The following is a 23,412-nucleotide window of genomic DNA, read 5'->3' as shown; positions in this document are numbered from 1 at the left end:
GAATGTTAAGCAAACGAGGGGAGAGAATAGGATTTTTTAGATAGAATGGAAGAGAGTAGGCCTTATGGTAAATTGAACAGGGAAGTACTTTAAGGCAAGGGCCATACTACATGGCAACCTAAATTAATTGGTAGAATACTTTCATTAAAAATAACAATAAATTGTAATGTAATCGTGTTCTTATTTATGCTTTTGAAACGTTATATTTTAATCTTTAATTTCATCACATACATTACGGTAAAATCGATTCATCGTTTATTCTATTACTAACAGGTGATTAAATCCAAAGGTTTGTTTGGATGGGTGAGGGTTGGAACTCAGCAGATACTAAATCATAGGTGCGTGAATTTCACATAGTCAAGGTAGCAGGGCCAGTTAATTACCGAGTATCGCTTCATTCTCTGAGGTTTTTTTGCACGGAGGCGTCCGAAGGCTTCAAGATTCGAACCAGGGACATCTCGATACGCAGTCAAGTACTCTATCCATGATTCTGCCTTTCTCTCCAATTTTACCATAATATACCAAATACCTGGATTGATTTATGTGCAATTAACAGTGGAACGAAACAGTTTTTTTCTTAAAATTTGCAATATCATAGGATTCCTAGAACTTAACGTTGAAGAGAGCCAACGGACATCAATTAACTGTTATTTCTAATTAATACTACCTCGGAGAATCAGTTACATTAACCATGGATGAATATAATGACATTTTGTAACGATGCATCCATATTGAAAAGCTGTATGTATTCAATCAGTATTTGATAGCTCAAGCGAATAAAAGAATTGGATTCTGCGGTGAGTTTGTCACAAGGTAGTAAGCAAGTGATTGCACTGGCAACATAAAATAACTTGATCGAGAAAATAAGAAGTGATATCACAGCAACATTGAATGAATTTTAGACGTTTTCAAAAGACTGCTTTAAAATTTATTTCTACCCGTAAAATGCAAAAGAATGAATTTTTTTAACGAATAGATTACACTTGGTTAAAACAAACGTAACAATGGAAAGAAAACAGGACGACGAGGGAAATAAATAGAGCCAACTTCAAATGATTTTCTAGTGGTTTCATTCAAAGGGACAATCCAATTTCCCTCCGTTACGAAAGAATAGTTATTTCTTTCTTCAATTCCGGAATTATTCTACAAATACTTTGTGCCAAAATGGAAACGCAACGAGCAATTAATTTTCGTGTCATCTAAATTATTGAAATTGAAATAAAATATTCTACCTCGACGGACTGATCGAATGGTATTCAATTAATCGGGCTAGGCGATGTTAAAGGAATTTAAAATAATGAAGCAATTCAGGTGGAAGAAAGGTTGAAACCGATAGATTTTTTCATGAATATAACACTTGATAGACGGCTTCAGTTAAGCATGGGCGATGTTAGTGGTTTTTTTACCTCTGATTAAAAACTTTGAAAACAAATTATGACCATCCAAGGAATATGCATGATGGGAAACTGTAATGAGAATATGGAAGAACGGAATACAGATATGTAATTCAAAATGGGTTCCGTTATCTAGACGGGAATTGGTTTGGACCGCGAATTTGAGGCTGATTCATGCCAAAATTTACGAGGATTCTCGTCAGAATTCCATAAGATAATACTATTAGTCTTTTTCGGCCAACTTCGAAAAAATTAAGCAAAAACACTAATCGAACATCTAATGACGGAAAGATTTGAATAAAACTGAAGATTATTAAAATGCTTAATTCCAGCTTTGGTAAGTAGAGGCCGTATGACTAAATTTAGAGCGATCTAAAGCACTATCTACTCATCATAAGGCACAGATGTGGTAGAAGGGAATACAGATGTATAAATTATTGTTAGAATTAATTCGGTTATCATGACAGGAACTGGTTTGGACTGCGAGTTTGAAGCCAGAAAATATAAAAAAAATGGGCGTGAAAATAAAATCAATAATGACTTTATCGAAGTACATAATAATAATATATTATCTAGTCACATGCTCGACAACCACGTACTTTTAACAAAGTAAGCAAATTCGACGGGAAAATATTTCCGGTGCAAAGTTAAGTAAACATAGATACTACAAAAGCGTTTGCTCTGTAGCGCTATTAAGTGATTACTTTGTACAATAAATGTATGAAATATGTCTGAAAACACTAAAAATCTTGTTTAAAATTCAGAATTTCATTTTTTTAAACAATTATTCAGTATTATTCAGCGAAAAGAATTCATGGAGAGACTACGAATAAATCACTATAATTTTGAAAGGATCCATTCTGAGGAGACCCATGACTGAAACTGAGGCACCAACCAGGTTTTGTGGAGGCGCCGGGTCGAAACGGGCCCCTTTCGCACCTCATCACCGTTTTTGTTTATCTCTATGGAAACGCCCGCGCATTCCCCCCACACCAATCTCCGCTTCTACGAATCCTCTGATTCCACCCTCCCTTCCCCAAATCTGCACCCCTCGAAATTCCTTCCATAGTATACGCATCATCCCCCACCCCCCTCTTTTCCACCCACACACCCCCGCTTTTCTCCGAAACCACCATCATCATAACACCCCCGGAATAACCAACCGCCGCGGCCCGCTCACAATTAAGCGAAGCGAGGGGAGGGAAGCCAACGAAGCGACCGTTGAAAAATTCAACAGCGCATTAACCAACACCTCGAAACGCCGCCCGAGTTCTCCCCGCTATCTCAAAATCCACCCTCGGTGATAACCACCCTTACAGAAACACATGCTCACCCATTCTCGGGGAAAGATGGAAAATAATTATTATTGAAGTAAAATACGATATCTGAGCGAGAACGATGCTAGCGTAAACACAAATACGGACACAATGGAGAAGATGCTTTCTCCATGATTAACTGCCGCGCGGTGCCTTTCGGAATGGTTTTCAGGGGTGCGATAGAATGTTCTCTCAGAACGCGAGAATTAATTTACCTACAGATGCACCGAGATAAGGTGGATTACCGACACATTAAGGCCCGGAGGGTAAGGGGATGGTACAATACAGTGAGGGGGTGAGGAAGGGTATCCAGCCATGTCAAAACACGTGCGTTGTATCTTCTTGACTTTGAGTCGCGCGTGGGTAAAAAGTTGTTTTCTATAGATTTGGTCCACTGAAGGAGAGATTCATTCTGTTTTTGTTGGAAATTTTCAGTGGACCTGAATGTTTTCTTTCAATCAGGATTAAAAATTCACTCAAAAAACTTCAGCACTCCCTCGGAAACAGGGATTTTCATTAACAAACTTCTGAGATAAAGCAAGAAGGAGAAAGTAGAATAAAAAGACGAGCAAGTTGATTTTCTTGTGAGACATGTTTTAAGGGTGATTGGTTATTGACTGCAATGAGTAAGGAAAAATAGGAGAAAACATTTATAGACAAGAAAACTTAGTGTAAAACTTATAAAATACGCACGCTTACCAACATATACGCACAGTAGTCCATTTATTTAGATAATTCACTTATAATACATTTTATACTGATACCACCATTTACGGCCAAAGTGCCAAATAAATGGAAAATTAAGAATAAAAATATGCGTAAATGTACCTGCAACAGTTTCATACACGATAAATAAAGCCTCGTTGTTTTATTTTTGTTTCCCAAGATACCAGCCAGAGAATTCGATGCCAGCCGAGATTCACGCATCCTTCGCTATTAATCTAATTAGAAGCGAAAAGGAGCTCACATATATTCAAGGTATGAATGGATAAATATTTGTGCATTGTGGTAACAGACGACTCCTGCACTATGACAATTAAAGGGTATTTATCCTTCGTAATGTACGAGAATGCTCGTTAATCAAGTAGGGGAGTACTTGCACGTTACGTGCTCGTGTATCTCGTGCTTACCTTGACTTAACTTACCTTACGTCTCGTATATACCCTAGGCAAAATGCAAACCCAGCCTATCTATCAAGTAGTCTATTTCACTGCGGCCTCGTTGATGTAGTTTTTATGAAAATAAGTAGGGCAGTGTGGAAAAATTCCGTCGCAAAGTACTCATCATTTATCGACTGCTAACTTTTCATAATTACTGAAAACAAACTTTCTGCCAAATAACATTTCAAATCGGAGGAAAAATATCGACTCACAGGGAAGAGAGAAAGAATTATTTTGCGCGTTAGATACGTAAAAAATGTCGGCACCAATCGCATGCGAAAAGTTGTGGGAAAAGAAAAGTTCAGGCACCACAGTTACTTCCTGTCAAACGTCGTGGGCACAGAAGAACACGCAAGGGTGAGTAATCGAATAACAAAGGCGAAAAAGCGAATTTCAGAGAAAAGTGCATCGTCATTCGCGACCAAAGTAAAGACAAGAACAAAATTCTCCAAACTCCCTTTGCGCCAAACAATCCAATGCCGAGGAAGTACACGACGGAGGATTGATTGAAACAGACGCCTTCGAAAACTTCTCTCACGATCTCAAAACCTTCCATCTTCGGAGTTTACCGATTCCATTGAACTTAACCCCTCTCATTCCCTCTGCCACCGCGCAGGGATATCCGCTGGTACTTCACGCTTCACACACCCTCACATCTAAACGTCGGGTTCACTTCCTTGACGTCACCTCGGAGCTAATATTCCGTGAAGCTGTCACGTCGCGTTATCCTCCTCTGCCGCTCACCGCAGGTGTACCGCGGATTGTCAAAGAAAATCTAGCGCTCCTCCAGAAACGGAATCGCCAACCCCATCTGGAATGATTGGGCAGCCACTCGCGATGCAACCGATTGTACGCGGTGCCGTCAGAAGGAAATTGGTATTGAATCAAGGACTACAGTCTGGTCAAAACACTCCCACTCATTTTCAGAATCACTCAGAACAATTTTAATCGGATAAAGTATTTATTTGGAGAATTGTTGTTATTGAAATTAATTTAACGGTTTAAGTTGAACCGCATGAGCTTAGCGCCTTATATCGATCGGAATATCAATTTAGAAATGTATGCAGTTGTCAATTCCGTGATTATGAATGCATGGAGAAAATCGGGAAAGTCAAAAATAGGATGAGTTGTGAGCATAACAAACAACAGTTGAAATGCACTTTAGTTTTGTGCTTTCGCGAGTTCATTGAATCGGAGTAATGGCGGGCCATTTGAATTCCCACAATGGCAGCTTGTGGGATTGGCAGTATTTGGTATCTATTGGTTTTGAGTGGCGCTACGGTAATTTGACAAGAGCTGCGAGTTAAGCTTGTAGCTTTGGACAGTTCTGAAGTGGAAGAGATAGGAACTTCAATGTTTCTCACTCAATAACTCGCGTAGGAGACAGCAGATACAAACAAACATTACTGCACAACTTCGTAGTTTTTATCACAACAGTTGTGGTGCACGCCGTGGCGGTGGAAGGAGAGAAATGATGATGATTGGGTTAAGGAATTTAAGTAGCTTGATCGATGGTATCAGGTTCGCGGATGATTACCAGTACATAAGCCAATCGACGACTCGCTAACGCTAGTTTAAAAACAGTACAGGTCATAAAGCATGAAAGTTATTGAGGAAAAGTGTACAATTACCCAATTAATAAAACTTTCGAGGGTGAGGATTATTTTCGAAGTAGATGGAAAAAACCTAGGGTAGAATTCGACTAAAATGTAATTTTTCGGTGCGCTAAATCACGCCAGAAAATTGCTATTTTCGAGTGGACGCTCTTTGGCTTAATGTAAAATTTTAGGAATTTTGAGGGCCATGAGTGATATAATCGTGGGTAAGATGGTGGTCTGTGCCTCCGAAAAAAAGGACTGCGCGTCACCTAGAAGCTACCACTTACTATTCCGTTCGCTACGTGTTTCCTAGTTCGATTTCATGTTTTCTGGAAGAAATATGATATTGTATTCGAGTCTCTCCACATTGCGAGGCCCAGTCTGCCAAATTCGCCGAGAGACTTCACAGTTCTGATGTATAGGCAGCTTTGCCGTCGCAGAGCACCGTCCTCGTCGGTGGAAGTATATCAAAGGGCAGGTTATTTTGGGGGAGGATCAATGCACACATTAGAGAAGGATGCAAAGCTTCATGGTTGATTTTTAATCAATGGAAATTTGAAAGGCATAAAGAAATAAAATACCGGTACTTCACCTTTTTGCATGTCACTCATTCAGACAGTAATTCAATCCTAGTAGCCCTGCCGAAAAAATTCTTTTAAAAAATAATTTTAGGCACTAGAAACTATTTCCGGTACTCGTCACGCACCGTCGCATCACGTTAAAATTCCATAGATTTCTATCCTATATACCATAATATTTTGGGTGGCTTTTGAAATTCAAATTTTTAAACAAATAACAAAATCAATCCTAAAATTAGATAGGCATGGAGACAATGAGGGGAATACATACAGCATTTTTAGGCCCGTAAAGAAGCGATATCAATATGAAAAGACAATAACAGATAAAGTAGGCATTTTTAGGACGTGGGATACTGCCTTATTGTCACGATAAATGATCCTAAATGAACCTATAGCATCCATAAATTGGAATCCCAGATTATAGAAAAGAGTCATTTCAGGCATTGTACTCAGCTAAGTGACAAACGAGTACATCACCCCTTTCTTCTCCTTGGAACTTGCTGTACTTGCTTGAGACTTTTTTCTGCTTGGAACTTGCTTATTGTCGACACCAGGTATCCTTCCACCTTACCTTCTATATGGTACCACAAACCTATGCTAGCAGTCACCTATTCCAAATATTAATGCCAATGAATGAGACATTGTGTAACCAGTTAGTTTATAAAATTCTCTCTTAAAACTTGTGCCCCATTTAATTCCCATGGAATCCTTCACTCCATTCTTTTCCGACATCCTAAAAGAGTACTTATCACATCCTCGACGCAACAGTGACTTCCTCCTTGCATTTTTCCCCCATTCTGTCTCGACTCGAGTACTTGCCCTGCCCTGCGGCGTCGTGAAGAGGAGAAACGCGGACAGGATGCTGAGGAGGAGGGATAGAAGATGCACGAGGGCACATTCGGGGAGAATCGCGCACTGCCATGACTCCGAGATGTGAGGGGGTGTAAGCGCCACCCGCATTACGCCGGAGGCGAGGAGTACCGCAGGGTTCCCGCCTGGGCCCCATCAGAATACGTGGAGTCATTCCTCCCGGCGTAAAAGCTGCTGCCACTTCCCAGCCCCCGCGCCGCGTCGCCCCTCACCTCCTCACCCCGTCAGCCAGGTGTCAGGGTGATGGATGCATCGGAGAGGCGCCGGGCAGAGGGGGAGAGAGCAGGGTTTTCGGGGATGAAAAGAGGCTGCATCGCAACATGTTTCCCTTTTCTCACGGATCGCCCCTCCTCCCCTTGCCTCCATTCGAAGCCGCAACACGTTCACATCGTCCTCACACTCCGCTTCCGAATAAAAAATAAATAAATGAGAACACCCCCGACACTTTGTATCTTCCCCTTTCTTCCCCAAACCTCCCTCACCTGTGCACCCCTGTACTCCACCCACCGACGGCGCCCCACCTTCAGCCATCCGCAGACTCGGTATTCTCCCCACTTTTCTCGAAGCTTTCCCGTTCACGTCAAGGGATGTGGAAGGAGGGAACAAAGAGGGCGTCCCACGGCATCATCGCCCCACTCCAGACGCTCTTCTCTCTCTACCTCTCCTTGGCCGACCGCCAAATAAAATAAGTAGGGGAATAAAAATACGTCCCCTGGCTCTTCCACCCCTTCCCCCTCTTCGTATCATGATTTTCCAGGGTCGTCTCCAATGGTGGATACGTGGAGACTAAAAAGAAGGGGAGTGGTTGGGAGGAGGTCTTTCATATTCAAGCAAGGGTGGCATTCCGGCACATTACTTCGCGTCACTTCCCACCTGTCTGCCTTCTCTTTTGTTCTCCATATTCTCACGATTTTCCGGGATCCATTGTTGTATAGAAGAGGCTCTTAGTAATTAATTTCAAGATCATAATCGCAATATTCGTTCCCTGTAGCATTCAGTGGCTGTTTTTGATATGCGTTTGATGTTAATTTCCTTTTTTTTATAACTCAGTGCCTGAACCTTTTACTTTTGTGCCGATTACTTGAATACGCAGGGCCCCGTACTTGACAGGAGGGCACATCCTAACCAAATTGTATGTATTGTTTAAAATGAGAAGCATTTCATATTATTTGTAGTAGTAAATACACTCTGCTAATTACATAATGTCAATAGCTTACATATAAGTAGACTCAAATTTATTTCCGTTTTGAAAATATTAAATGTTCTCAAAGGAGCATAAACAAAATAGAAATGTCTTTAGCTTTTTAAGTTTCTATGAAGAAAGGTTCTCGCGTTAAAAATTTTAAAGTTACCCTAAATAATAAAAATGCTCTTTAAAATCATGATTAATTTTGTATTTAAATTTTTAGCACCAGCCGCTGTTTTAAGATATGATGATAACTCCAATTCAGGTTTACTTACAGTATACTTATATTCTACTTTACTATTTTATATATTGTATGTACATTTCAATTTATGGATAAGTGGTATAAATATTGTAATTATTATAATGACTCAAAAATGCAAGGACTTTTGACATAATTTTACCATTAGGAAAGGAATATCTTTCTTTAGATCAACTTATTTATTTTTCTTCTTCTCATGATAAATATAAACTGGGTGTGTTTCGACAAGTAATATTTGTTATCGTTGTGCCTAATTCACCACCTGGATATAAAAAACGATTCTAATTTTATCCAATGAAAATATCCAGTGTCAAATGGTGGATAAAATTTGAGTCGTTTTTATACCTAAGAGGTAAAGCTACTCCATTACGACTATGGCCGAGAAAAAAATAAGAACGTGATGCGAAATGTCTTATTCAAGGTAAACAGACGAACCACGTAGTCCACAGAATTTTTCCTACCGAGCAACTTTCGATGATCAAAAATGCTCGAATCATAATAACATGAGTTATTTGCATAAACGCTAAAAGATTGTTTTTATTCCTATTTCCTAAAATGTCACGCTTTGTTGAGTTGAATCTGAATTTATTTTTCATATATATATATATATATATATATATATAAATAAATGCCATGATAGGCCACAAAAACACAGACACAAATAAAAGAGGACTCACACGTTAGTTTCTTTCAAATTTTCGACCTCTTAGGGTCTTCGTCGGGAGGGAGGCAAGAAGAGACTGAGGAGAAGGACAGAGGATGCCTAAAGGCTGAGGAGATTAGGATAAGATAGGGGAAGGGAGAGGATGGGGGATGGGAAAGAGGAGAAGGCTATGGAGATCAGTGGGCCCTGTTAAGGCCAGGCGGGTTGAATGCTTGGTGTAGCCAAATGGAAGACAATTCAAGAGTTTTTAATTCTAGCGGTGAGGCGGAGGGTGGGAGAGAGGCAAGTATTCCTATGTGAAAGCAGTCATCAAATTCTAAATTATGGGAAAAGGCGTGGGTAGGGACAGGAAGCGAAGCAGATTGGGAAGTGGATTTGCAAGAAGCTCGATGGTTGTTAATCCGTAGGTTGAGTGAGGTGGTGGTTAAACCAATGTAGAAGGCGGGGCAGGAATTACATAAAAGGATATAAATTACGTTACTGGTTGTACAGGTGGGGGATGGAGTGGAAGGAAGCGGAAAAGTGAGAAATTTGTTAGGAAGTGACTGGGTAATGAGGATAGCACACGTTTTGCACCGGGGTCGTTGGCAAGGGATAGGTAAAGAGCTAGTACGGGTGGTGAACCTTGAGAGTGGTTTAGTCGTTTTGAGAATGGAAGATAGATTTGGCGGCCGACGGAAGGATAAGGATGGACAGCTAGAGAAGATTTTTCCAGTAGTGACATTGTTAGAAAGAATCGGAAAAAGGCTTTTGATGATTCTGTTCAAAGCCTGCACGCCCGGGAAGTAAGTGGTGGAAAGGGAGAGATGTGTGGTTTGTTTCTTGGTATGAATTTTGGGTTTGTAAGTATTGTGTAGGATTTTCTTACGCAGGAGGTTCTCAGGATATCCTCTACGAAGAAGGGAGTGGTGAAGATTATTAAGAAAAATGTCCAAGGATTCGGGATTATTGCAAATTCTGTGGCCTCTTACTGAGAGAGAGTAAGGAAGGGATTGTTTAGTGTGTGAGGGGTGACAGCTGTTGAAGTGAAGATATTGTTGTTTGTTAGTAGGTTTAATGTGGACTGAAGTGATGAAACTTTTATTTTCTAGGGAAATGGTAACATCGAGAAATGTTATTCGAGAAGGGGAATGGTTAGAGGTAAAAGATAGTTCGGAGAATTCATTGAGTGATGCTCGTAAGCGACACTATCAAGTTTTGCCGACGGTTGAAATGGAAATTCTTCTGGGACGCTCAGTCCTCTCCAACGGCTCCGGCCGCTGTTCAAACTCCTAGCTCCCATCCCTCTCTAGCTAAATTCAAACCTCCTTCGCCTCACGAACCGAAACCTCTTCCCGCCAATCACCCTGTAGAAATATTCACCAATCTCCTTCTTTCCAAAGTTTCGGACCCCGCTTTTCTTAACTCTCTTCATCCTCCAACAAACCTCTCCACTACCGAAAAAAGAGCACTGAGCAATCTGAGAAAAAATTCTGATATTGTCGTTACTTCCTCAGACAAAGGATCTACTATTGTTGTGCTCAACTCCACCGACTATCTAACCGAAGCCCAAAGACAACTCTCTGACACCTCTTCCTACACACCTACCTCGCATGATCTCAACCCTGCCTTTCACCGAAACATCCAATCCTTTTTAAAAAGGAAAGGACCAAGAGAGGGCCTTTCTAGTGGTGACATTTCCTTACTATCCCCACCCCATCCGCAAACCCCTCACTTCTACATTCTACCGAAAATTCACAAGGCCAACAATCCTGGTCGCCCAATCGTCTCCTCTTTAAATTCCCCCACAGAACGAATCTCTTCCTTTGTTGACTATTATCTTCAGCCTCTTGTACACTCCCTTCCTTCCTACATTAAAGATACGTACCATTTCCTCAATCGCCTCCATTCCACCTCTCTCCCGGGCGATAAAGACATCATTATGGTCACTATCGACGTGACCTCACTATACACCTCTATACCTCATGGAGAAGGCCTTGCCTCCCTTCGACACTTTCTTGACAATCGACCTACACCTCAGATACCCAGCACTGACTTTTTAGTCGATCTCTCTCACCTAATCCTCACTAAAAACGCCTTCTCCTTCAACGATAAACATTATTTGCAGATTAAAGGTTGCGCCATGGGAAGCAGATTCAGCCCTTCATACGCAAATTTATTTCTTGGTCTCCTTGAAGAATCCTTCCTATCATCCTACCCACTTCAACCGTCACTTTGGCTTCGCTATATAGATGACATCTTCCTTCTCTGGCCTCATGGAGAAGACTCACTGAGCTCTTTCATTTCAGCACTCAATGAATTCTCCGAACTATCTTTTACCTCTAACCATTCCCCTTCTCGAATAACATTTCTCGATGTTACCATTTCCCTAGAAAATAAAAGTTTCATCACTTCAGTCCACATTAAACCTACTAACAAACAACAATATCTTCACTTCAACAGCTGTCACCCCTCACACACTAAACAATCCCTTCCTTACTCTCTCTCAGTAAGAGGCCACAGAATTTGCAATAATCCCGAATCCTTGGACATTTTTCTTAATAATCTTCACCACTCCCTTCTTCGTAGAGGATATCCTGAGAACCTCCTGCGTAAGAAAATCCTACACAATACTTACAAACCCAAAATTCATACCAAGAAACAAACCACACATCTCTCCCTTTCCACCACTTACTTCCCGGGCGTGCAGGCTTTGAACAGAATCATCAAAAGCCTTTTTCCGATTCTTTCTAACAATGTCACTACTGGAAAAATCTTCTCTAGCTGTCCATCCTTATCCTTCCGTCGGCCGCCAAATCTATCTTCCATTCTCAAAACGACTAAACCACTCTCAAGGTTCACCACCCGTACTAGCTCTTTACCTATCCCTTGCCAACGACCCCGGTGCAAAACGTGTGCTATCCTCATTACCCAGTCACTTCCTAACAAATTTCTCACTTTTCCGCTTCCTTCCACTCCATCCCCCACCTGTACAACCAGTAACGTAATTTATATCCTTTTATGTAATTCCTGCCCCGCCTTCTACATTGGTTTAACCACCACCTCACTCAACCTACGGATTAACAACCATCGAGCTTCTTGCAAATCCACTTCCCAATCTGCTTCGCTTCCTGTCCCTACCCACGCCTTTTCCCATAATTTAGAATTTGATGACTGCTTTCACATAGGAATACTTGCCTCTCTCCCACCCTCCGCCTCACCGCTAGAATTAAAAACTCTTGAATTGTCTTCCATTTGGCTACACCAAGCATTCAACCCGCCTGGCCTTAACAGGGCCCACTGATCTCCATAGCCTTCTCCTCTTTCCCATCCCCCATCCTCTCCCTTCCCCTATCTTATCCTAATCTCCTCAGCCTTTAGGCATCCTCTGTCCTTCTCCTCAGTCTCTTCTTGCCTCCCTCCCGACGAAGACCCTAAGAGGTCGAAAATTTGAAAGAAACTAACGTGTGAGTCCTCTTTTATTTGTGTCTGTGTTTTTGTGGCCTATCATGGCATTTATTTATATTCATATCACCTGTGGTGTCTTTCATAAGTAACATATATATATATATATATATATATATATGAAACATATATATATGTATATATATATATGTTTCATAATAATTCACCCTCTCTTCCCCATGCTATGGCCTCCACTGCTTAATATTTTACCTATCTATTTCCTGCGGAAAACCTGTAGTGGTCTAAAAATATATGTGTTGTTCAAAATGAGGTACATAATATTTGATTGGACAGTATGCTGCAGAGTATAAGTCGCACAGATATAGGAAGGCAAATCTACAGCATAGAAAATTGAATAGGAACACCCCCGACGCCTTCGAAAATACAGCATGGAGATATTCCTCAGTAGGGAAGAGCAAACGAAAGGCCACTCGATTGAATTCTTACGTGTGGCAAAGAACAGCTTATTATAACGCATCGCGCAACTTGGCGTATCACGTGGAAGGTTACAAGAGATGATGATAAAATGGGCCACAATGATTTTCGACATTTAGACGGAGGATGGAAGAAGGGAAATAGAATGTAAAAGGTGAATTACTACCGAAATGAACGCATTGGGTAGAAAGGGATGCTTTTCGGAGATAGGAGGAGAACACAGGGAAAGTGGGAAGAGGAGATAATGAGGGCAGAGTATAAAACGGCAAAGTTTGTTAACGTAACCTCATAAGTTGCAGAGTGTCGCTTATTAGAAAAAGGACAGGAAAAGCATAAGATAAATACGTGGAATGGAAAGAATATAATTTACGACTCAATTTGGTGAAATTTATTCCGGAAGGAGAACAGATGGAGAAACTACTCCCGGTAAAGAACATATTACAACCTCTATGAAAGCTTGCCGTAACCTACCATTCCATTCTGATAATGGGTTGGCGGCGGCAGCGAATAGCGTAGGTACAAACGCGTCATGATTCAGAAATGTTTCTTGACCGTCTACTTATTATTGATTCACTGTCATGAGCAAAACCTAATAACAGCGAACGGTAAAATGATTTACAAGGTTTTAATCCATTAACATCTATGGTGCAAAGATAGTTGAATTTATAGTGTAAATAAAGTTTAAAATAATTTTCTGTAAATAAATTAAAATTATACTTGTGGAAATAAGAATTAAAATATCCAATTTCAATGGTTAAAACACATAATTTTAGAGCGGAAAAAGTGATGAATTTTGAGTTTGTTCAAGTATGAGAACAACGTAATGCTTCATTAGTTGTGCGAAATCTAAAAAGATACTGATAACTACTTTCACAATTCATTTCATAGAATTAATATTATCACTCATACAAAACGATTAATAATATTCAAAGCCCCTTTAGAGAGCTATTTCATTTAGAAAATAGCCCAGTTCACAGCAGTAAAATAAGAGATATACGAAATATATACGCAGATATCCGAAAAAAAATTAAACGAGATTACGTCCGTGGGCACCAAAGAGTGGCAGACAGGCAACAAAGTGAGTTTTGCGTACCCAGTAACACCTCGATGGCGAGGGCAAACGTGCAAAAGAAACCCTAAACAGATGTTCCGCGTTTTCCCCCACATTACAGGATCTGTAAGAGGGGACGAGAAAGATTAAGAGCTCTCGTAACTGACTATTCACGCGAGACCCGCGAACATATTTCACGGAAACAAACGCCAAGCAAAAGGAGGTCTAATTACAACCTTGGGACGGGGAGAGTGGGCTCTCCTTCCCCTTTTATTTTATCAGCCTCACTCTTTTCCTCCGGGGCACAAAAGAAGACGCGTCCGGAGCGAGGTTATTTACGGTTCCGGGAGCATCCCCTTTCCAAAAAGAAGGTCAATGCCGCAAACACGGATGCCCATGTTCGTCCAACCTCACCGTCAGCTCACCCCTTTGCCCGATACTCGGACCCCGGCCCAGGACTGGACCGCGGCCTCGGAAGGAGGAGCATCGCTCGCCGGGGAAAATTCTTCTCACGTGCGATACTACCTCGTCCTTCATTACACCTTTCTGCGGTGGACTCATTGATTCACTTGTTCCCCTCACTGTTTCGGTCATGTTCCCTCCATTCTTTTCCGTGAATCGTCCCAAAACATTACGACATATCTGGAGTAGAAGACTAAAATTTTAGTGTGATTTTTTTGCCATCCGCGCATCGCTGTCGTATCCGTGAGGGAGATTACTCCACCTGCTGCTCTTCCTTCCAATCCTTCCACTACCTCACCCATCCACCCCGTTTTTCTCAACCCCCCCCATCCACAACCTTTCATCATGGGGGTTTGGTTATGGTCGCTGGTAGGTTGGGAAAAATCCATTCGTATCCTTAGAAACCGAACCGAATCCAATCGGACGTAAACCAATTTAACTATCGGCTAGATAGGCAATACTTTGACGCCGAAAGACTAAAAAAAATGTATTCGGCACATCGCTTTCGAATCATGAGGTCAGGAACTTTGTTTTCATACGCGTAAAGTTGATAGCAGCAATGGTCCATTCGAGATGTTCTAGATTCCCTGTCAGGAAATTCAATGAGCAGCATTGAAAATTATTTTAAATAATTATTCGGAGATCGGGTTGGTGGGGTGGTCAGAGTTTTGGCATCCTATCCTGTAGGGCAGAGTATGAATCCCAGCAGTGGCGGTAATTTACTTCAATGGTCTTCTCTCCATCCTCTTTTTCCGATGGTGTAAATCCCAGTTGTTGGTCGCCTCCTCAAAATACCCAAACCTGCCATATATTTCCAATCTTTCGCAACCCATATTCCATTTGCACAATGATTCCCTAACAGGGGCTCGAACGAATGTCAGGTCTTCTACCTCAACCATTTGAATCGCTTGTCCTGGAGACTCTGTTTCTAATTGTAAGTAATAAATCCCACAGCAGTTTTCGCGATTCATTGGAAATCTTCTACATCGACAACCTTACGGTAATCTTCTGATCACCTCTATGTTTTTGGAGGCTATCTAAAGGCCGTATCACACTAGCGACTGCGACCGCCGCTGCGACCGCGATTTCGGCTGCGGCTGCGACTGCACCCTATCACACATTGCGGCCGACGCCACGGTCGCGCATGCGCACGTATGAACGTTTATGCTTGTGGCTTGTTTGTTTACGAAAGCCCAAAGAATGGATAGAGAGCAGCAATTGTTGTAATTGTTCCTAAAATATGTTAAAACGTACTTCATTATTAGTCACCTGTGTACTTGGGTCCAATATCTAATATGCTGGGCTTCCATCTTCACTTTAAAAATCCGAAATTATCTCAGCCTTATCTCACAACCTTCTTGAACTTCCCTCGCTACGGTAACCAAAACAAACACGTCTGCCGCAAGCGCGCGAGATTGAAACAGAGCTCTCTGATTGGCAGCGACTGCGACTGCCTCGCTCTGATTGGTCGACGGGCCAGTCGCAGCCGCAGTCGCGGTCGCAGCGGCGGTCGCAGTCGCAAGTGTGATACCGCCTTAAGACTTACTGGATCTAATATACTGTTTATCTGCGGGAAAATGCCGCAGAGAAAAAGTCATTCGCTTTGACCGGGATTCGAGTTTAACTGGCTAAAGCACTCGGCCGGAAATGTGATGCCGGATATGGTCGGTTCTCAATCAAGGTGAATGATTTTTTTCCCTGCGGATTATTCGTACAATTTGTGTATTGTGGGTGACTACCGTTAAGTTATCACTATGGGTAGTCCCGGTATATTTTAATATTGTTCACCTCTTTAGAATTGATTAACAGCCAAGACACATTCAGTCACTCACGTAACACTTTCTTAAGTCCACTACCTGTCACGAAAGTAATCCCATTGTTTCATATGCACCTAGTTATGCATTGCATGTCACACCCTTAACGTAAAAAAATTCAATAATGAGAAGAAAAACAATGGAAAGATAATTACTAATTACTAAAAGATAATTACGTAGTGACGTTAAAGAAACTTAAGTTTTCTGGGTGCGCAACGTTGTCGTCGTCTTCAACTGAGTGTTGTAATGTCGACAGAGTGAAATCATTTTCACATTGATCCTACAATTGCAATGTGTATCCACTGCCATGCAACAATTTTCCAAAGTGGTGAAGCATCAGAATCAACGGAACCGGTATTGGTAGAATCGGAATGTCAGAACCGGAATCGAAATTTCAGTAGCGGAATCGGAATCGCTTCAATTTTGGAATCGGCCCATCACTAATGATTATTTTTTTTAAATATTACTATGTGTTGTAACAAGTCAAATCCCATTTTGCCAAAAAACCTCTATTAAGGCCTGTATACACGATACATTGACCCGTGCGAGTTAATGTCTTAATGCATAAACGCGAGATGGAACACAAAAATGCACCGTGTAGCCACCCAACTTATGAAAACGCATGCACAGAAAATAGGACCTGTTCTTACATGGTTCATATATTCGTACATGTTCCTATCCGGTCCTCAAAAATTATTCAAGGCCACTCCATCACAATCATCCACATTAACTCTTACGGTGTTAATGTTTCATGTAAACAGGCCTTTACGAAGTAATGGAGTTGGTAACACGAAAATAAGTTCGGTTTGATGGGAAAAAAATAAAAGTAACCGTAGGAAAGGTGAAAGATGATGGGTTTTTTTACCGCTACCGGGCACTTGGTTCATGATCGAGAGGTCCCGGGTTCTTATCCCGGGGGAAGCCAGATACCCCGAACAAAATCCTCCAAGTGAGAGGTGGCCCAGCGAAAGGAACTGGTCCCCATACCCTGAGAGTGTGAAATTCACTCGCCTGTACTTTAATTCGGGGCGAGGTCTACTATCACCAATCCAAATCAACCTTCGGGTAAAAACACTAAGAGAGGGAGGCATTACATACAGACTTATAATAACGTATGGTATAGGATACCATGTTTTCCAGGGTGTGACAACTAAAAGGAAGCAAGTTGAAATAATTTAGATTCAACTGAAATGAATTGTTTGCAACAGCCGTTTAGCAAATGTGTTCTCAAAAATGCTCATACGTAAAACGTAGTCATTTTTACCCTATTAGCCCGAGTGTGAGACGGCCAAAATTCAAAACTGACAGGATGGATATACGAGAGCACACCGAGCGCCAAGCGGCCAGTGATCGCTCATATCTTCACCCGCGGAAGATTCGTGGAAAATGGATGGAGGAGTCGCCCACTCAGTCAGGAAAATGAGAATGAATGGGTAATCCGCGTTGACGGATCAGTTTCCGCCGAAGGCGCCCTTTCTCTGGTGGTGAGGTGGAGGGTAGTGTATCTGCGGTCATCTAGACTCCCTTGCGGCCACACTACGAAGTTTGCCTCCATAGTTTGACACGGTAAGCTCCAGAAGTTTTCCTCTGAATGTATTATGTTAGAAAGGCAATCTATGTCAGAAATTCTGGGGAATAGTTACAGAGATTGCGTGATAAAGTTTATAACTTGGGCAGGAAGTCAATAGAGGATGCATGAAATTTGCGTCCGGTCAAACATTTAGAGAGATATACTTTCAAAAAGTTATATGTTTTCTAGGAAAACTATTTTGTCAACGAACATGTTTAATAATATGTTAAGGGTTTAAATACAATTTAATAGGAAGCCGATTTGCTTGTCAATAAATATTTTGTCTGTATTAAAATAACCTAAATTTGGCGTGCACTGGAAAGCAAATGGCAACGTGACAATGAATTCATGCGTTTTCCCGTAACTCAACTTATTGTGATCCTAATGTAACACATATCATAAATTTAAATTGTGATTATCAATCATTGAATTATCAAACAACTTTTCCTGGCTGATTTTTTACTTTTTTATTTCACCGCGGCCCTCTAGGACCCACTAGGACCCTCTTGAATCCAAAGTTCTACTTACATCCAAAGACCCGCTCACTTTCACTCTATGTATGAAACGAACGCTATTATCTTTCCCTACGTCCCTCGCTCATTAAACATTCTTCATCCCTCTAACATGGATTTTAACATACCCTCCCTGCTCAGTATTCACTTTATTCAAACCCTTTATCTTCTGCGAGTCTCCTTCTCAAGGTTCATTTCCTAAACCACCACGGTAAACCCTTTGTCAGTCCTTTCCATTCTTTCCACGTCACCTTTTCCAGTCTTCTCCATAAATTCTTCTTTAAGCAGACATAAAATTTGAGAGGGATTCAATTTAAAATGTCTTCAATCGGAGTGTACTTATGAAGGGTTGCTGGAAATTAAATAAAGAAACTGGAACGGTCGACCAAAACCCATTCATATCTGCATAATACGGAAATACAGGGTGAGCCTAAAGTCTTGCCCTGATTATAAAAATTTATTACAGAATGACTGTCTTGCGTAATAATTCAATGTAAATGGATAAACCAAGGACAGAGTCTTCACCACACTAATTGCTGACGTCAATGAACTAAAGGCTATGGTACAAGCTGCTGTGGGTACCGTGACAGAACACAGGTTACAAAACACCTGGCGGGAAATGAAATACCGCTTGGATATTCTCCGAGCTACCAAGGGGCACATGTTGAATTTTACCGACGTCAGTGGTCTTAAAGAGTAACCAGTAACACTGACCTATTTAACATCATCAAATTTAAATTATTATATCACACGTTTATTCTGTAATACATTTTATAATCAGGAAAATACTTCATGCTCGTCCTGTAAAATCAACGCTGAATCTTCAGTTCCTGGCAGCTGAGATACTGAACGAGAATGTTGAGAGCGTTGATCGGAGAAGAGTTGATCCCGGAGTCCCACTCATCTCTTTCACTTTGCCAAATTGGCCTCTATCAATCGCAAAGCCCTTCGTTATCTCATTCGCGCGGTCCGCGAGCTATCACCCAGCCGTGCAGCCCAGCGCGACCCCACTCAGCACGCTTACTCGAGTGTCCGCTGGATATAGCACAGCAGGAGCGTGGAAGGGGGTGGAGGAGAGTATAGGCTTGCCAACACGGGCTGTTCTAGCCATGGCAGGTAGATAAAAGGGAGAAGGCAGCGGGAGGCGAGTTGCAGCGGGCGTCCTCTGAAGTGCGGGGAAGCCGATATGCGCTCAAAAAGAGAGTATGAATGAGTTCAGGGTTGTAAATTATAGAAAAATATTCAGCTTCTCCCCACAAATCCACTGAAAGACAAAAGCTGAAGGACGCCGTACCAATCCGCTGGTGCTTATAATTAGTTGTACTGCAAATGAACAGGAATAGAACCGAATTAAAATCTTCATTTTCATGTCTTCGTTTTTCTCAAGAATGTAAATAAACCATTTTCAAATTTTTTACCCCAGTACCCTATTTTTATCTTCAAACTCAATTTTTCGATTCTTTTTCAGTATTCCTACTATCTTTTGTTATGAATGAGCCCCATAGCAAACATTAGGTAACGCGGCCCATCCCATAGCAAACAGCGGGGTTGTTCATTATGATATAAAGCCAACGCTAAAATATTTATGTTCCTTTGTCTTACATGAATTTGGCCATAAGGCGCATTTTATAACTCAGAAAAACAGAATTTTAAGATGCAAATTTTTTAGTTTCAAATAATATTCACTTAAAAACCTCCCATTATTTGCAAATAATTAAATTATTGTTACCATAAAATGCAGTTCACCCCGTGTTATTTTTGGCACAAGTTTTCTATTTTAGTCAAATAGCATAAAATAATGTTCGCTTATAATATATTTCTCATGAATTTCTGGTTCCTCCGTCCTCATTCTGCATTGCTCACCTGTTTATTTTATCTCACTGCAAAGTGATACAAGGTTTTACTTCTATACAAACAGCTAACAATGACATGCATACATTTGACATGCATAAATTTATGTCTTTAATGTGAGCACAAAACTATTCTAAGGATACGGTAATAATATGAAATTTCACCAGTAAAGCTACAATTTAAATGATTGAAAAAATAGCATGTCACCCAATTATCAGCGATTTGCTTCGCTCTGCGAATTATTAATGTCAGGAAGTTGCCACTGAGACTATATCACAATGATAATGTTCTACTTAAACTGAAAACTTAACTAGAACACAATATTGTGAATTGATTGAGAATGAACTATGGAACATGGAAGACAAAATATGCCACGATACTTTTCAGAGTGTGCTCCCGGATTTAGTACGCGGAATTACGCGATCCGAATGCGTTACGATATGGAAAATAAGGGTGTGGATGTAAAATAAAACGAAAAAAAAACGGGGAAAAGGGTTCGTGAAAGTTTCACATGGCTTTGAATGATTAATGAAGGGTTTCAGATGACAATCACTTACAATGAATTCATTTCTGCCTGCGTTAATCTCCACTCTGGTGGGAGTTACAGTAGCATGCAACAGTCGACACCAGCTGAGTTATCGGCGGAGGAAGGCACAAAATCACACGAAGAAAAAAACATCATCGTACCTGAAAATTAAAAATACAAAGCATTATCAATAATAAAAATTACTTAACACAAGTATGTTAACTCGTTTTACACGCCATTTGTTCACAGATTCATGCCAAATTTCGCGTGATAGATATCATCAGAGTCCCACTATCAACACTTTTGTAATGTCTACAGGGGCAATTCATTCGATAATAATGTTTAAGATTAGAACAAAAACATGACACTTTATTAGATATTAGCTTTTTTATGGATAAAGAAAGCAGAATTTCGAGAAAAGCTTCACACGCAAATATTATCATGGAAGCCATTAAAAAGCATACCAAACGTATGGGTTTAACCTTACTCATCACTTTTAAATATTTAAAAGCGATGAAAAACTACACACAGATAAATATTACATTGGAGTTTGATAATTATTAGTTTGAGGCTCTAATTGGTTAAATTTCTCCACATAAATAAAATAGCTTAGTTAATGTCATGTATATAATTGACGATGTTGCCCCATATGCACCACTAGATGATATCGTGCTCACAATGAGACGAAACCGGTCGTGTGTAGTCAAAGAATACTGCTTCGTTTCATAAACTTGATATATCTCAATATGTGACACAATAAACTACTTTCCAAACATTGATGATGTGGTTTGAAGGGTAAATATGCAGAAGTATGTCCGTTTCCAAGTTCAGCCAAGTATGAGCTAAATTTGAGGAACATATGAGAATAATAAATATTAAATTAAATATTAAATAACTATGGATATATAATAACTAATCTTATCATTGATAAATCATGCAAAAAAATAATAATATCTGGATAATTATATTTAACGATATTTTGATGCTCAGAAAAAAAACAAAAAGTACCTACAAATTGGCCTTTTTCTCTATAGTTATTTCTCAAACTTTAATTAATATTCGTATGCACCTACTAATCCAAACGTATTTCATTAATGCCTTTCATAAATTAACGAGGGAAAATACACCTGCAATCAAACAGAAAACAGGGTCAGAGGGAAAATTGAACAAGGAAACCTGTCGTGAAAACAAATGAGAGGCGGAAACTATCAGCCTCGACCATTTTTTTTAGCGCACAAGTCCTTTCATGCAATGAATTAGAAGGAAAGCAACGGTATAAAATAAAACTAAAAGGATGTAGATGGAGGAAAACATGGAGTACACGTGTCTATTGACGCAGATTTTTCCACGATAGCCTCGCCGTCATGCATTCATTTAAATGTGTGACGCTGGTGAACGAGAGAGAGAGAGAGAGAGAGACGGCGAACTGCCTCTCACCATCTTTATTCACTATCTCTCTCTCTTTCTCTCTCGCTCTTTGCGTGGTCAAGCCCTCCTCCTCCACCCCCGCGGGAGCAGTACAACAATGCTCCCATTGTTCCTTTTGTTGCCGCTCACGCACGCAGCCACAAGCATGCTCATGACCAACACAAACACCTCCTCCCGCTCCTTCCCCCTCCCCCATGGTGAAGTGAGGGAAAGAAAGATGGCGGCGGGCGGTGAAAACGACCATTGCAAACCCTGTTTGCCTCATTACGGACGTCACGAGGAGTTACCGGACGCCGCAGTGCATCATGCCCGGGTGAGCGACGGAGGATCTTTCGATCCTGCAGCGATCTACGTCCTCGTATATACAGCATCTCTGCTCCTTACCCTCACTCCCTCCCACTTTCTCTGTTTCCGATTTGAGAAGGGGTGAGCGATAAACCCAATATATATATTGTTCAGGTATTATCATAAAAGTTTTGTATCTAAGTCATATATTCCTGGATTATTATTATTATTAATATCATTATTATTGTAGTGTTCTACCGATAAAGGAAGGTTTCCACTGAGTACTAAGGAAGTAATCTGGGAGCCTCCCTTTCCTTCCAGCACTGCCTTCTTCAATTCACTGTAAGGCCTAAACCCTTTCAATCCATCTAAAAATCCTATTCTCTTCCTTCCCCTTCCTCGTTTCCCTAACATTCTACCGTCTAACACTATTTTTAACATCCCCTCCCCGCTACAAGTACTCCTCCCATTCATACCTTCTGTCTCCTTCGTATCTCATCTGAAAGCTGCCTCTCCTCGCCAACCATATCCAGCACTTCGTCGTTCCTTTTCCTCTCTATCCATTTCACCTTCTCCATTCTTCTCCATACCCACATCTCGAATGCCTCCAGTCATCTCTCGTCTCAATGCCCACGTTTCCGCACCGTAGAGCGAGCTACTCCAGATCAAACTCTTCAATAACCTTTTCTTTAACGATTATCATCATTGAAATAATCTACTTGTGAAGGTAGGTTTGCATGGATTATTTTGCGAATGCGATGGTGAAATTGATGCATTCTGGTAAATGTGTGGAAACTGCGCAGTATGTGTGTTAGCAAATCAATATTAGACATATTGCTTTATTTCACCAAGGATATTCTCGATTTCTGCCGAATGTTCCATGGAATACTTTTCCTCCGTCCTCAGGGTTAGAAGTGTTCCATTGAGACGTTGGAAAATATGGAGTCGCGGTCGGAAGCCCGAGAAAGATTCATCGCATCAGTTCACCAGGAAAGCATCAAAACCGTAT

The sequence above is a fragment of the Ischnura elegans genome, chromosome 1 (genome assembly GCF_921293095.1).
Source record: "Ischnura elegans chromosome 1, ioIscEleg1.1, whole genome shotgun sequence".
Lineage (NCBI taxonomy): Eukaryota > Metazoa > Arthropoda > Insecta > Odonata > Coenagrionidae > Ischnura > Ischnura elegans.
This window is presented reverse-complemented; position numbering follows the sequence as displayed.